The sequence below is a fragment of the Haemaphysalis longicornis genome, unplaced genomic scaffold, assembly GCF_048455015.1.
Source record: "Haemaphysalis longicornis isolate Haplotype H1 unplaced genomic scaffold, Haemaphysalis longicornis Haplotype H1 scaffold_7, whole genome shotgun sequence".
Classification (NCBI taxonomy): Eukaryota; Metazoa; Arthropoda; class Arachnida; order Ixodida; family Ixodidae; genus Haemaphysalis; species Haemaphysalis longicornis.
Window position 1 is genome coordinate 18,929,040 of NW_027526422.1, and position 6,000 is coordinate 18,935,039.

Here is a 6,000-nt window from a genome sequence, read left to right on the forward strand (position 1 = left end):
GAACAAGTCCGATTTCTTCAGACTTTCGTTCTGACGCTACTACTTTACTCGCTCCCTTAACTTCCCCAGAGTCCTTGTACATCTACAAATCTACGGAGTGGTTTCAAATAATATCGAATAAAAGGTGGCTGGTCGACCTTTTCAGTTTAGACTAACCCAAACAAGGCCATACACTTGATTTAGGCAATAGCACACTTGGGCCTCGACGGAAACGAGACAGCCACAATTTCGCCCGAGGGCTGACGATCCCGTTGGGCCTCTATTCCAGTCAGGGGGCGCGGCCAGCGAGAGATGGCCTGGTTACATTTAATGACATCACCACACACGACCGCCTCTCTTGCCGGATTTATTCACCACTGCACCAGAAATTAGATAACATCGAAGGAACGTCTGGCGTTTACCACAAATGAACCCTCTCTACAAACGATCCCGCCTGACACACATACACGACCAAATTTCTAGCCTATCCAAACGCGGCCTGCGCATAGGCGACGAACACGCTACCCTCTGTGACATCATGTAAGCACGTCCCCCTTCCCACTAATCACCTCCGAGGAGCACTGGGAGGCCGCGCTCCGCAGCTCCGATGTGGACCTTCAGGTCCGGTTAATAGATGGGGCTGGGGAAATAGCCGGAGGGTGGATGCCTCCCGCCACGAGTGCGACCTGAATGACACTGGCCAGAATAATGTTCTCTCTCTATCGGCGCTAACAAGTGCGTTCGACTGGCTCAAACCGCACAGATCTAGCTAACTCTATTTGGCTGCCCGATAAAGAAGCGCGACCTAGACGATTCGACTATGAACGCGTCGCACTTCTTGACTATTCCTCACTGGGGAGCATCGGACCAATTATTTTTTTTTTTAAATTGCAGAAACGGACTGTTTACTGTGCTAGAGTGTGACCCTTCCAGGCCTTCCGTTTAAAAAGCGTTTGGGCTCTTAACAGCAGAACTGTTTGTGCCGGCACAAATCCGCCCTGCGTATACAGACAGAGTACCCCGAGCGCACGTGAGCGCGTGCCTCGCGCCGACCGCCCGGCGTCGTCCAGGTTTGCGCGTGGGCTTACGCCACATGAGGAACTCTCGCTTTCGTCTTCGTCGTCGTCGTAAAGCGACCGGCGCGCCACGGGTCCGCCACGCCGAAGACGATGACGACGAATCTGTAAGCCACAATCCACACGCGGAGACGGCCACCGGGCCAGCTGACGAAGAAGGGGAGGCGAGGACGCGCTACAAGAGTATTTGCCCTACGCGGATGGGCCGTCAAAAGACGCAACGACGGAAGCGATGACGATGGTTGTTACCGAATAAAACACCGTACATACTTTAATGGTCCTTCCTTTACAGTGCCTTCCGAAACGGCTTTGCACTGCGGGGCTCCAGTTCCTCCCTATGCCCTGGGATCCGCTGTCAGTGTGGAGAGAAGCTAGGTCGACCCCCAGCTCTGCTGTTTCTCCAGCCTTGCACCAATAGTGCACGCTGCGCCGATTTCCTTTTATTCAAACCTTTCTTCCTATTGCCGCGCCTTTCACGCCTTGAAATTAATTTGTTTTTGATCTCTCCCTCCCGTCATTTTCTCCTACCGCTCTTTTCATTTTACACCCACTCTGGCCGTGTCTTCTTTACCTGTAGTTTAAATGTATTCAACTTTATTTAGATTTCCTCAATGTTTACGTTTTACCATTTTTTACTTGTTTAGTGCCTGTATGGTTTACCTCTCGTCGAGCGACCTCTTCATATCCACTTACCTCTGTGTGCGCATGAGCCGTTGTCACCATCACTACCACGTTCGTCTTCTCCACATCCATGTGCGCAGTAAGAATTCAACACTCGAAATTTCGCGCCCACCTTTAATGCGTCATGTCTTGCTACCACGTGACTCTTCTCGTCGAAGTCCCTGCCAAAAAGAAAGCTTTCCCGTTTATTTCGTAATAACGGAACTGAAAGGCATTTAGGACTTACAGATTAGGTGGGAATAAAGAAATAAAGGAAGTTAACCGCACCTTTCCGGCACTTTGTCTTTTGTTGTAGGATCATCATCATCAGCTTTTTTGCGAGGAACAAAGGGTAGTTTTTTTGCAATAGAATGCCCGTTGGCATAAAAATAACCTATTGACAGGTAGAGATGGGGTAGTAGAAGAGAAGACCATATCAGCGAGCGCCCCTCCTGGCGAATACCTCCATGTGGGTACGTGTAAAACTCATAGCGAGCATCATCATCATCATCATCATCATGGTGATGTCACCGCCACGACAGCCAACGATCGAGTTCTACCGCCTTCTGTTCGGTACTGGAGACGACCACCTGGCCCGGTTGTTTGCTGTCGCCAGCCCACGCATAGGTAAAGGGCACAATGTTCTCTTCCGGGCGGGGATTCTTCCGCGAAGCAAATGACGATAGCTCGAGCTCATCCGACTCATCCGACTCTTCGGACTCGAGCAGCTCTTCAAGCAGCCCAGAGATGAACGAACACGATTTCACCCGTCCTGGCCAAGCTTCGTGCGCAGCATGGCAAAAAGGCTCGCTGGGCGTAGCCTGCCGAACCGGTGGAGATGCCCAACCCTCTTCTGTTGCTACACCCGGCCGCTGCCCTCAGGAAGGCCACCTTGGCAGCCGAGTACGACGCTCTGGCAGGGTCGGGGGAAGACGTGGGCTTGCTCATGGTCGTCGTGCAGCCGCTACACCCCTGAATTGCCCACGTCCACCACGAGCAGCCCACCGAGTTCAGAAACCTGCGCGACAACAGGCGGGAGTCGTGGACCAAAGCACGGAGTCATCTCCGAACCCAGTCGGCGACGCCCTAGCACCAGACCGACGTGTTTCTTCAAAGGCTGATGGAGCCCAGTGACTTCCCCCCGGGACCTCCATTTCATCGCCGTCCAAATGAGGCGCTCCTACAGTGGATTTAGAACTCGATATGGCAATTGGTATACATGAGTTCCTGGTGTGTTTACATTCACGGTTGCGTTATTTTTCATTGAAAAGTGTGGGTTAATTTGCTTGGTTGCTGTTATCTCACTTTTCTTTTCTTTATTTTTTTACCCCCTGCCCATTACGTGGGAGATATGTACTTTATCCATCATGATACCGTTCAACCTACGGGCAAGACACCCGAAAGAAGAAGTGCTTAGTGTTTAGAGCGACAACGTTTCTAGGCATGTTTTGTGTTGTTTTTTGTTGGTGGCTGTTTGTTGTATAGTAGTAGCCTAATAAATATGCTTTCGTTGTTTAGTAAACAGAATGGGTGTTAGCTGACATGCGCGCGCCGATGTTTGCAGCAGTGCTGGTGCACTCCTTTATTTCGGTATGCGCTTGTAGCCCACCGAGCGCACAAAGTTCGCTGTCTTCGATTTGGCTGAATTCGCTTAACGGTTTCGGAGCAGCGTAGCACTCAGTTTGCGAGGGCAGCGTGCGGCACTTGCACTTTTCTCTCCGATTTTCCGGCGGCACAGTGAGTGCGGATTGTAGCTCACAGCTTCTTGCGCTCACAAAAAAAGTGGTGCAGAAGCAGACTGTTAAGTGCAGGGCAAGTTGCGCCTGATGGCGGCAGCTGTGTTAAACTAGTCTGAATTGGCACAGGTTGGGCAGTCCAAAACGGAGAAAACGCCTGTTTCCCGAACTGTGCTTAACCGGCCCTGATGACACCGATGGCTAACGGCTACCTTTGGGTCTCTGGAATCGGAGGGGGGAGGGGGGGGGGGTGGCAACTTCTATCTCGCCTGCAAAAGTAATTTTTTAACTGTTTCTTGTCTCTTCCCCTTTCAGTCCACGTGATGACAAATGACATCTCGCCTTCATAATTTACCTACTGCGCCCGACGGACCCTGCTATTTTTGTCTTCTTAACAGGCTTGGAGATTAGTAAGAGCCCAGCAGTGCGAGCAGCGTGATTCGTGTTGTGAGGCAAGCTGTGGATATTGGAATGCGGTAATTGTAACTCCAAGCTGCCGTCCAATCGTGTGGTTCTTTAATGAGGCTCGTACATGGTTTTAATGCTCAACTCCAACACGCCTCGCAGCAAGTACGTTGGAATGCGTACCAAGCTCGCAACCACACCCGATAAGGTGCTTACCATTTAAATTCTTAGTGTGGCTGTGTTCAACCGCTTTCTTAATTTACCTGTAGTGTACTGGCGTGGATAACCACCTCTCGCTTCTGCCAAGTTCGGGCTCACGCTCTGGAACGCTTCGTGCTATGGAACGCTCCCGCCGCAGCTCTCTCGTCCCCTCAATTTCTGTACGCATTTCCCGGCTCGTACATCACCTCGCCTCGCATTAGCAACGCATGCGCGGTTTACATGCAATGGCAAGAGGTAAACAACTTCGCTGTAAAAAAAAAAATCACGCCATATCCACGGAATGAATTATGATAAGTGGGGCGAAGCTCGAGAGGGGGAGATCATCGGTAACCGTAACTCTCCCGTGAAAGTTCGCCCATTACATCATTAAGAAAGACGTAAGACTGTGTGCGTACATTGTACAAATCAACTTTTATTTTGTTCTTTTATTTTGTTCTTGTTCGTTTGTTGTTTCGTTTCTTCGTTTGTTCTTTTCATTTCGTCGTTGTCATGACTGGATTGCGAGGTCCCTTCATTACGACGGCTTTATGATCTGTAAAATGAAGCGAGAGAGGTTCTTGTACTGGCTGCAATGGGAAGTTTGCAAACACTGTCTATACCCGTTCCTCGGATCGTGGTAGGGTTCATATGGATACATCTGAGTGCGTATCTGAAGAAAGAACTTTTATTTAGGGCGAACTTGTGCCCGAACAAGACGAGAGGAAACGAGCAAAGGTCCTTGCGTCTCGTTCGATCTCCGAGAACGACTGCCTGCGTTCGTGGCGTGATCTCTTGCGTGATCTCCCCCTCGCAGTGCACGTGCGCTCGCGCCTCCGTTGGCGAACACAGACAAGCTCGCGCTCCCGGTGCCGAGTTTGCGCTGCCGGTTGCAGCCGGTTCTTGCGCGTGCAACGCGGCCCACTTTGCGACATCTCCGAAAGCATGCGGCGGTCACGTACCACGAGACACAAGGGATGGACAGACCCATGGCTTTAGGAGCTTCGCCCCTAAAAAAAATCTGGCATCAAAATGAACGCCTATGTGCAGCCGTTTTATTACCAAAGCATTGAGTGTTGGCAACGCTACTTTTAAGAGCGAAGCTTTTTAGCAAATCGTAATTTTTCGTGTCCGCAGTTAAAAATACCAAGAAATTGCCGAGCGCGTGCATGTGAGCTCGTGCCTCGCGGCGACCGCCAGGCAGTTAACAAAACCAAGAATATGCCTAGCGCTCGTGTGTGCCTGCCTCGCGACGACCGCCCAGCGTCCCCTGCGCGCGTTTGTTAAGCCAAACAGACCCGCTTAGGGGGATTGGCCAAGATTAGCCCCCCCCCCCCCCCTTTCCCCCCCAAAAAAAACTGCGTTCGCCGTAATCGTGCCAACACTTGCTCGGAACGAGAAAGACACGCCATGCATACGCCCCTTCAAGGTTATGTCCAATGATTATCACCTTCCCAAAATTGAAGTAAGCTAACACGTATAGAAAGAATGATGGAATAAATTTGGTTGCAGCAGCGAAGAAGAAGCAGATCGGCTGCGATCGTGGACCGTAGATGCATTTTTACGAGTCATGGAATCGCCCATATCCAGGCCGCAAACTGCCTTCGTTACATGGCCTTCGTTGTTCTTCGGTAGTTCATGGCCGTGGTTCAAACATCCACAGGCGGTCTTTGTACAATCTCTGCTTGGCCCATTAAATGTGGCCCTCTTGTCGGCTCCAGTACTTGACAGAGTGTCGCACTTAGATATTTCTTTTGATGAAATCTTTCCCTCTAACGCGAAATTATTCCCTCTGAACCTTTTAACAGGCCTCCTACAGGATCATCTGAACGGTTTCCCATTCCACGCTATTGTTGCAATCGATGCTTCTGTCCGGGAGGAGAGGGCAGGCGTAGGTATTTTTTCTCCCGGTCTAGATTGGGCCTTTTCCCTCCGGCTGCCTAACT